General features: G+C 41.4%; 1 pseudogene; it reads right to left on the minus strand.

Moving 5' to 3' along the window:
• Positions 1-973: 973 nt before the first annotated feature.
• LOC136322498 (large ribosomal subunit protein eL18 pseudogene) lies at positions 974-1,748 on the minus strand (annotated as a pseudogene).
• Positions 1,749-9,707: the final 7,959 nt, after the last annotated feature.

Genomic DNA, 9,707 nt, shown 5'->3' on the forward strand with positions numbered 1-9,707 from the left:
CTCCCGAGTAGCATCAGAATCTGGCAGAGATGCTGATGCCACATCATACCATTTTGAGAGGAAAAAGTTAGCTCTATTAGATCATCCCGTCCAATTCCTCCCAACTGCCATTGAAAACTTTGTTCCCTGTTAGGGAGGGGGCTCAGAAAGGAATGATTCTGCCACTGTGGGAGTTCCTCGGGGCTGCCAGGGCACTCGCAAAAGTCATCCCACCTCTCCCCAGCCTCCTGGGGTCTGCCATCCCCTTCAGACCAGAGAAACTTTCCTTTCTATCAAAATGCCAATGACTCTCATTATAAAAAGTCTCGTTTTAAGAAACCCTCTCTGCTGCTTGCTTTCTGAGTTTTTTAATAAATCCTGGATTAGTATGAAAACCACCCAGGCACTGACTCCCCACATTTCCCAACGAGCTGTCTGGAGCTGGCTTCTTCCTCATGAGTAACTTCCCCAAACGTTGGGAAATTTGCCCAACACCATGAACTTACAACCACCAGATAAACTTCTCAGAGCAGAGAAAGAAAACCCATCACACTGTCAGTTTTGGAAGCTAGCACTGACCTCTCGTTTCTTTTTTGCTCTTTCCTCACTCTCCTTTCTTGCTCACGGCAATTCCTGCCCCCTTTTCCGACTAAGCATAAAATTTGGGTTCCCAGCTACGACCTAGAACTTAAAGTGTGGATTGTTGGCCTGCTTGTGGTGTTGCTCTTTCTTATAATGTCTCGGTGATGGAACATTCTGACATCAGGAGGAAGCCTGGTTTCCGGTTATTTCCATTCTGTGCTACACTGTCTTCAAATGGGTCTGTCCATATTTCTAGGACCTTGCAATGCTATAATTGTTCTAGAAAATGAGCCACAATAAAGTTTTTTATCTTTTCCCTCCAGCATCCACAATCTTTTTAATAACAAGGTAGGATCTGGGGTTACTTTTGTAGCCTGAGCTGGCCCATGGCCTCTTGCATGCTTGAACTTAACTAGGGTTTGGTGTGGCTGTGAGGGGTTCCTGGGGCCTTGTTGAAATGCCTGTACACTGCTCTGCTCTTGCAAGGACCAGAAAGCAGGACGGTGCCACGGCCCTTGGGGGAGTTTAGGGCCAGCTGGTCGAAGGTGAAGATCTTGCCCCCAGCCTTGAGGATATGGCTCCAGGTGTGGCTGCTCACAGGGAGTGCACACACCTTCAGTTTGGACACCTCCTGGACATGCACGTCATTGGTTATAGTCCCAACAACCACACTGGTTTTGCCCTCCCGGCCAGAAAGCTTCATCTTCAGGACCATCCAGGAAAGGGACAGAGGCGGCCGGTTGGTGCGACTCGTGAGCAACCTCTTCAGCACCACTCGGTTGAAGATGGAGTTGGTTCGCCTGGCCAGAAATCTGTATAGCTTGACCAACAGCCTTAGGTAGCTGTCCTGCCTCTTGGGCTCCTTGTGCCAAACCTTTTGGTCTTTGTTGTGGTAGATGTGGACTCCCAGGGTGGTGCCTTCTTCAAGTCCTCAATCTTAACCCTTACTGGCTTTCATTTCTTATGGGCTCAGGGCCACTTTCACTGCTCCAGTTTCTTTCCATCCTCCTCTTTCCCTTCCTTCATTTCCTTCTGCTCTCTTTTCCCTATGGGGTGAGCCTCCATGACAAGAGCACCTCAAGCCCGACAGAGCACGGTTGTCTCTGTCACCCCTTACCAGATGTTAGGCTGGGGCATGAACAGGTGCTGGCGCAGAACTTAACAGTAGCAACAAAAGGCGGCACCATGGGAGTGACCGCAAGACAGGACCATTCTGGGGGTGGCTGAAGGCATACAGTTAAACCAGCTGTATCAACCTAATGTCCAGAGCCCACATCCGGAAACCAGATGATTTGTAAATGAGTCTTCCCCTCCATAACATGGTAAATGAAATCAGCTTAAAGTACAGAAAAAAATTGATTCCTTTTTTTAATTGTAATAAAATACACATAAAATTTTACGATTTTAGCCAAATTTCGGTATACATGTAGCTCTGTGGCAATAAGTCCATTCACATCGTTGTATAACCATCACCATCATCCATCTCCATAACTTTTGCATCTTCCCCAAATAAAACTTTGTACCTATTAAACACTAACTCTCAATTCACCACTCTCCTCCAGTCCCTATCAACCACCATTCTATCTTGTCTCTATGCTTCTCACTACTCTAAGTATCGCAAATAAGTGGAATAAAGCAGTATTTGTCTTTTTTTGTGACTGGCTTAGTTCACTGAGCATAAATGTCCTCAAGTTTCATCTGTGTTATAATGTGTGTCAGAATTTCCTCTCTTTTTAAAGCTACATAATACCGTAATTCAGTGTATGCATTCACCACATTTCATTTACTCATTCCTTATTGATTGATTCTATGTTGTTTTTATAATAGTGAAGTTTGTATTTTAACACTGGGGAGTTGAAGAGTCGGGGGAATATGGTGAGAAGAGCACTGAGCTGGACATTAGGAAACCTGGGTCTTAATTCCAGCTCTGAAGCAGGTAACCTTGGATGGATGGCTCCTGCCACAGTGGACTGGAGGAGCCCCTGCATCGGAACCAGCTGGGCTACCTGGGTGAATTACAGACTCCGTGGATTTGTCTCTGAGAGTCTGTATTTCTAAAAAGCACCCCAGGTATTCTTGTCTATTTATTTAAGTTTGAGAACTGCTGCTCTGGGCTTTACTCTTCCACAGGGCTATCCCAGAAATTTTTCGAATGAGGCTGCACTGTTGCGCGGAAGAACAGCAGGGTTTCCAAGAGGGACAAGAGGACTCCCAGGTATGGGCATGCGAGACCCAGAGCAAAAGGGAAATTCAATGGCAGGACTTGTGTCCTTGCCCCTACTTGCTTTATCTCTTCTGCCTCTTAAGAGTCTACAGAATTATTTAAAGAAACATTCAAACCAGTAGGATCATATTAAAAACCACGTCTACTGAAATTAAATGAATTTCAAAATTACAAAATGTATTTTTGAAATTATCATTGAGTACTAAACATGATTGTTTTATAAACTTAATTGTTTTTGAACTCTCTTGTTTAAGATTTAATACAAGGTTGTTTTAATTTAATTTTAAGCTCTGGCAAAAGGTTTCCATAGAGCTCTGGATGTTCCTCCTGCCAAACTGCCAATAGGCCATTTCTGTAAATGGGCTTTTAGTATGTAGACTCAGTTCTCCGCAGGCCCTGTAGAATGCATATTTTGGTCCACATATCATAATGCTGCCTAATCTCTAATAATTCTAATTCTTGATTATAAAGTATGACCTCTGGGCAAAGCTAGCATCTAATTTCCACTCTCATCTTGGCTCCACCTGGCTGTTGTTTGATCTTAGACAAGTCCCTTAACTTCTCTACAGGAGAACTCTTTTCTCTGGTTACTTCCCTAACCTCCCAGCCCCTCTCCTCATCAATAAACTGAGTAACAGAAAGAGCCATTACAAAGAGAGACAAGAATGAGTTGTGTGTGTAGAAAGAAGCAGAAACAGTACCCCAGGTACCCTGGGTTTCTAAAGGCTTTGCAATTTCCAGCTCCGGTCCCTTCCCAACAATAGACTGCATGCCTTGGGTTCCATGAGACATTCCCGTTATAACAAATTCTCTCTCTTCTTCCCCTTGGCTTAAACTAATTTAGGATGGTGTCTGCCATTTGCAATTGCTGAATTATAATTAAGATACCCTGTAAAATATGAGTCCAAACCAGTTTATAGGAGTATCATAAGAATAAATTCAGATATTTATATGAATATGCCATAGAAGTATTAATGCTAATTTATTTTATATAATAATAATTATTATTATATTATTGAGTCCCCACTTTCCCTTTTGATAAAAATATTGCATTCATTGGTGAGACTTAATATTCTAAAGTTACTCTTCTATTTGGAATAAGGCATTAAAGGTTGAGGGGATTTTGAAATGGGAATATTTTTCAAGTAACAGTAACATACTTAAAAATAATTGAGCACTCTATGTGTATCAGGAAAGGCACCAAGAATATTCATTCATTCCTTTCTTGCTTTTCTTGCTTTTTCTGAGTCAGGATTAGGGGCTGGGACCAACGTGGTTCAGGCCCCAGTGAGCTACAGGCAAGCAAGGGGTGAGCAGCCAGGCAGTGTGTCCTAGGTGCTAGGATGGGAAGAAGACAGGAGAGGGCACAGAGGAAGGCATCTGACTCAATTCAGGAAGACTTCCTGGAGGAAATTTTGCTTAAACTAGAGAATGAATAGAATGAAAAGAATGAATGGGGAGAGTGTGTTGTAGAACAGCCTGTTCAATGCCCTAGGGGTGAAGGAGAGCATTGGAAACACTGATGAGGCCAACAAAGGCAGAGCATGCAAGGCTTGTGAGCCACACCAGGGAGTCCGGACTTGACTCTGAAGCCCTGAGCAAACGGGGGGGGGGGGGGGGGGGGGGGGGGGGCGCTTCTGGAGGTTTTAGGTAGGAAGTACTTATACTCTGGAAAGATCCCTTTGGCCAGGGAGAATGTATGCTGAAGACCAGGTCTAGAGGCAGAGGCTGCTGCAGTAATCTAGGAGAGGGTTGTGCCTTGAAATTTGCTTTAGGAGAAAAAGACAGGTTTATGGGGAGAAAAGGAATTCAGTTGACAGATATAACATTCTGAAAGTGATCCTCACAGGCAAAGAATTGTTATCTCCATTTTAAAAGTGAAGCTTAGAGGGACTCAATTGTTCGCCCAAACTTACACAGATAGTAAGTAGTCCTGAGGGGTTTGGGGTATTAGAATAGTATGCCATTGCCAGCTCTTAGTCTCTTGGTAAACATTGGCTCCCTAAGAGGACTTGGAAAGATGGGGGCAGAGTGAGTTTGTGAGAAAAAAGGTCAAGGTTCAAAGTGGACTGGTTATCCAGGAGGTAACACCAGGCCTGGGTGCAGTGTTGCCTCAGGGAGTCCTTGGAGAAAGGGAGAGGGGACAGCAGGCGGCAAGGATCTCAGGAAAGGAGCCTCAGGACAGGTAGGAGGACACCAAGACCAAATGTTGGCTAATTAACAGAATCGTTTAACTGGTCAGTAAGCCTTGGAAAAAGACACCCCATGACTGCAGTATAAGACATTCCATTAGAGCTGGACAAGGTGTGAATGAGGGTGAACAAGTGTGAGGGGAGAGGGAGGCCTCAGTGCACACATCACAGCACTCAGACCCAGGTACGATGTAAACTGTGATCTGGGGCAAGCAACACAACCTCTGGGTTGTGGACCATGGTCAATACCTACCTCATGAGACAATTGTAATATTTCAGTGAAATGAAACACATTGGAAGTACGTTGTAAATCCTATGTAAAGGTGAGCTCTATATTGTCCTGAGTCGCAGTTATTATCTACTCAAGTCCTCTCTGGAGACAAGTGGTTAGTCTGGTCTTCGCCATTCATTCTTGCCCAGATCTTCAACCCTTCCCTTGAAGGAGTCTCTATGAAATCTGAGAGAAGTGATGACCCTGCACAGCTAACAGTTAATTGGAAGAGGCGATTAATTCCCTGTCCCAATGCCTTGTCATTCCCCCAGGACTAGAAGACTCAGACAGAAAGAAGTAGAACTAGTTTTCAAAACACTTGCATCACAAAGAGAGAAAACAGATTTGACCTTAGTTTTAGGGTCAAAGAAAAAGTTCATTTTATACATGTGACTGCATGTATTGCATCTTAAATTTCAAACAGCTTCTGCCTGCCACAGCTCCAAGGGGGCCTAGGACCAGTGACTTTGGTAATTTAAAGGGGAACAAAAGGGGAGGGATATATTTAGAGGCTCTAGTTAGTAAGTTCTGGTTTACAAAAAAAAGCCAAGTTTGACTTAGCAATTGAGATACACCTGAGCAATTGAAATACACCTGATTTTCTGGTAGCACAACTCAAGTTAGAACATTGGACAGGAAGCTTGAAAGAGCAATTCAGTTGTATGCAAACTCCAGAAGGTACTTATTGTGGAAATTTATGTGCATACAAAAGTAATTCCCAGAGAAGGCCCTTTGAAAAGGTTGGCCCTTGGCCCTCCTCTCCACTTCCTCACCTGCAAATGAGTGAAACAGCTCAAGGAAAGAGTGAAGATTGATACATCCGTGTTTGTAATGACTCAAAGACTTTTTTTTTTTTTCAGAGATCGGTGTCATTCTCTGACATTCCCTTTTGAATACTATTTTCTGTTTCTGCCTCTTGAATCAGAGCTAGAAATTCAATTAACAAGGAGGAAAAAGGGAAAGTGTTTTCAAGCCAATTTCCTGGTGCTCATGAGAGGTTTTAAGGTTAGGTCAGCACATATCTGTGCTGTTTACCTCTCTGGCTGTTGACAGGATGACACGTGACTGAGCCAAAAGCTATCGCCAGCCATAACAATGACCATGACTGACTTGACTTTAGAGAGACTGCTCTTCAATATCTTGGCATATAATAACAGTTTTGTTTACCAGGTAAATGTTTTTTTCCCGAACATTTATTATTTTTGCAACACCTATCAAAGAGAAAGCAGCTATGCCAGGGTATGATTAGAGGCCACTGTGCTGCATCAAGGACTTCAGATTTCCTGTTGACTAGCCTACATTTTTCTTTGCACCAAGACTCACCCCCCTGCCCCTCCCCTAAGAAAACTGAACAATACAAAGTGGACATAACATGAAATGCTTTGAAGGGGAAAGTCATGCTATGTTTTTAGGCTACAACACTTTTTTTTCAGGTTGGTTAAAAGAACTCAAGCTGAGTCCATTTTCAGGGAAGCAATTTGAGCTTGGAGAAATAAGGCATCTACTAAGACAGCACCCCAAACTCACCCCACCAATCATTAAGCGCTTCTGAATGTGGAGGGGCTGATATTTACTAGGTAGACTAAGAAAATTATTTGTTCAATCAAATTAGTATCTTTCTATGGGAAAATGTTCATAAGATATTGCTGAGAGAGAAAGAGGTTCCACTAAGTTAAATGCTTTTTTGTATTACACAAAGGAAATATACTAAAATGGGTGGTGAGATGATGGATAATTTTTTCTTCTTTTTAAAAAAATTTTTCATTGATTGATTTTAGAGAGAGAGGAAGGGAGAGAGAGAGAGACAGGAACTATAGATCTGCTCCTGTATGTGCCCTGACCAGGGATTGAACTGGCAACCTGTGTGCTTTGGGACGAGGCTCTAACCAACTGGGCCATACAGCCAGGGTGATAATTTCTTTTCTTTATGCTTTTCTTATTTTTCCAAAGTTCCTACCATAAGCAGGTATTACACTTATAGTTTAATACAAGAACCAGGCTGACTTGTTCAAATCCTTGGTCTACCACTTCCTGTATTGACATTAAAGCAAATTACTGATTTTTTTCTCTTTTTTTCCTAATCTGTAAAATGGTGATAAGGATTATACCTATCTATTGGGTTGTTAGGAAAACTAGAGTTAATAAGGGTAGCGTGCTTAGAAAATGTCTAGCACATAGTAAGTACTATGTAAGTTTGTTGTTAAAAAATAATTTTAAATTTAGTCAAGTTTTGGTTCATTTTCTCTGGAATGTCATTGGCCGTATTCATATTTTACGATACATGTTGCTAAAAAGAGTAGACATATATCCCTATGTCTATATTTACCCTCAACTAATATAGTTTGGGTAGATAGATAACATTTGACAGGTAGCTAAAATTCTTAGTTATTTGCCAGGTTATGACAAAGAGCAGGAATTTCCCAAGGGTATACTCTGATTTCCCTCCCCACCCTCCCAGTTTGGTCCTAGATGAATTACAGCAAGCCTATTTCTCTCCTAAACCACAAGTTACACTACCACAATTTGATTCATGACGTCCACAGAACTGAAAGGATCCTTGACCTTTGGTAAATTCTGCCCCCTTGCCCAGGTTGAAATGCCCTGGATAAACCTGTGTTGGGTGATACGTGCTTCACTTCCTCACGTAGGCCAGGGAGGAGCAGAGGGAAATGAGAACCGGCTTTGTGGTAGATAATCAAATAATTGTGAAATTGTTAATGACTGATAGGAGAAGATGAAGGATATAATGACGAGGCAGAATGAGTTCAGAAAGACCTTTTCCCAACATTAAGAGAGTATCCACACAAAAGCAAATCCATAAGCACATTTTATGTCATCTTGAAGACTAAAAACTGAATGATTGAGTTCATTTGTCATTCTGTAATAAAAATGTTTTGGCAAGGTGTAGCCCAGGAACTGACAGAAATAAATAAATTAAAAAAAAAAAAAGAAGCAACTAGCCCCAAAGGTGGGGTGCCTCCTGCCTGAGGGAGGGAGGACAAGATGGCACTGAAAATCATTTAAAACCACACTGATGTTGTTTCCTTTCGGGCAAGGGAAAAATATTCTAGAAAAAGGAAACTCCAAATCTCTTGTTTACCCAGCTGTCTGTACAAAGTGAATTATTCATGATTAAATGTGAATAATAAACCTATGCAAATATTTGTTGTATTTTCAATTTTGAGGAGGTTGGGGGAGCAGCAGGAAATGAAGTCACTTTAAAGTGATTTAGTTAACTATCTTTTTTAGAAATATATCAAGAAAATAAGTTTTGATTGTTATTTAAATAACACTCCCCCCTAAAAAAAGGTTGGGTTTTCTTTAGGAATCTGTGTCCTATAGGCAATGACAATCTATAGCTTTTCTCTTAGTATCATGACCTTTATATAATTTCCTTAGAAACTAATTGTGAAAGTTTTTTTTTAATTTTCTGACATTAGAGGGTTAAAAAGCTTACAGCAGTTCTTATAATGGGAAACCTTAACTGACAAGTTTCCAAGTACTGCTGCTTACTGTAAATTCTTACCTATAAATTTCAGTTATAAGTTTTTGATAAAGGGAATATTACAATAATACTGATACCTGACAGTTTTAAACTATTTATCTTTTTGGTTATAGAGTTGGTTTAACAGTTTCCATTAGAACTGTTAGAATTTTAGCTAGAACTAGGTTAGGACTAGGTAACTTGTCCATTCTAAGAAACACAAAATCCAAGCGATAGCAAAATACTGAAAGGTGTTTTTATCATCTTGCAACTTCTGTAACTTTTCAAAGTCACTTTACATAGTGTGTCATCACCATAATCTCATAAAGAGTTTATAGCATGCAAATGACTCTCTATGTATACTGTAATCATAAATGAGTTTCATTAATTAAAAAAACAAAACAAAAAACTTTCCCCTGAGTCCTATTCTTATGGGTGAGTTCATTCTGACTCAAGCCCATGTTTCAGTTAACCATTTAAGACCTTGGTCTAGGTTCAGATGAATTTCACTTTTGCTCAACAATAATCTTAATGTCTGAAGAAGGGGCCAGAGAATTGTCTGGTCTCTCTTGGCTGCTAGGCTTCAGGTTCTGTCCAGAACCACTGATGAATGGCTGGCCCTCCAAGGGAGCTCTCCATCCCTCCTCCGAGTTGTCCCAGAGCCCAAGCAGCGGGACTTCAAACACCATACCAGAGTTAGGGTACACTGCCACACCACCCACTGCTTCTACATCTTGGTTGTTAAAAACCCTCGGTAGGTCACTATCATACACTTTTCTCAGCTAATGGAACAGAAGAAGAGAGAATATAAACAATTCACCCAGAAAAAAAGGAAAAATTAAGATTAAGGTTAAAATCCAGACTTCGACTGGCTAATCTCTGGTAAATTCTCCACATTACACTACCCTGTACAACCTTCCCCAATCTACCCAGAAACCAGTGAATTGGTGGTTTACCAATAACTAGCATAATCCC

This window comes from Saccopteryx bilineata, chromosome 2 (assembly GCF_036850765.1).
Source record: "Saccopteryx bilineata isolate mSacBil1 chromosome 2, mSacBil1_pri_phased_curated, whole genome shotgun sequence".
In the NCBI taxonomy this organism is placed as follows: domain Eukaryota; kingdom Metazoa; phylum Chordata; class Mammalia; order Chiroptera; family Emballonuridae; genus Saccopteryx; species Saccopteryx bilineata.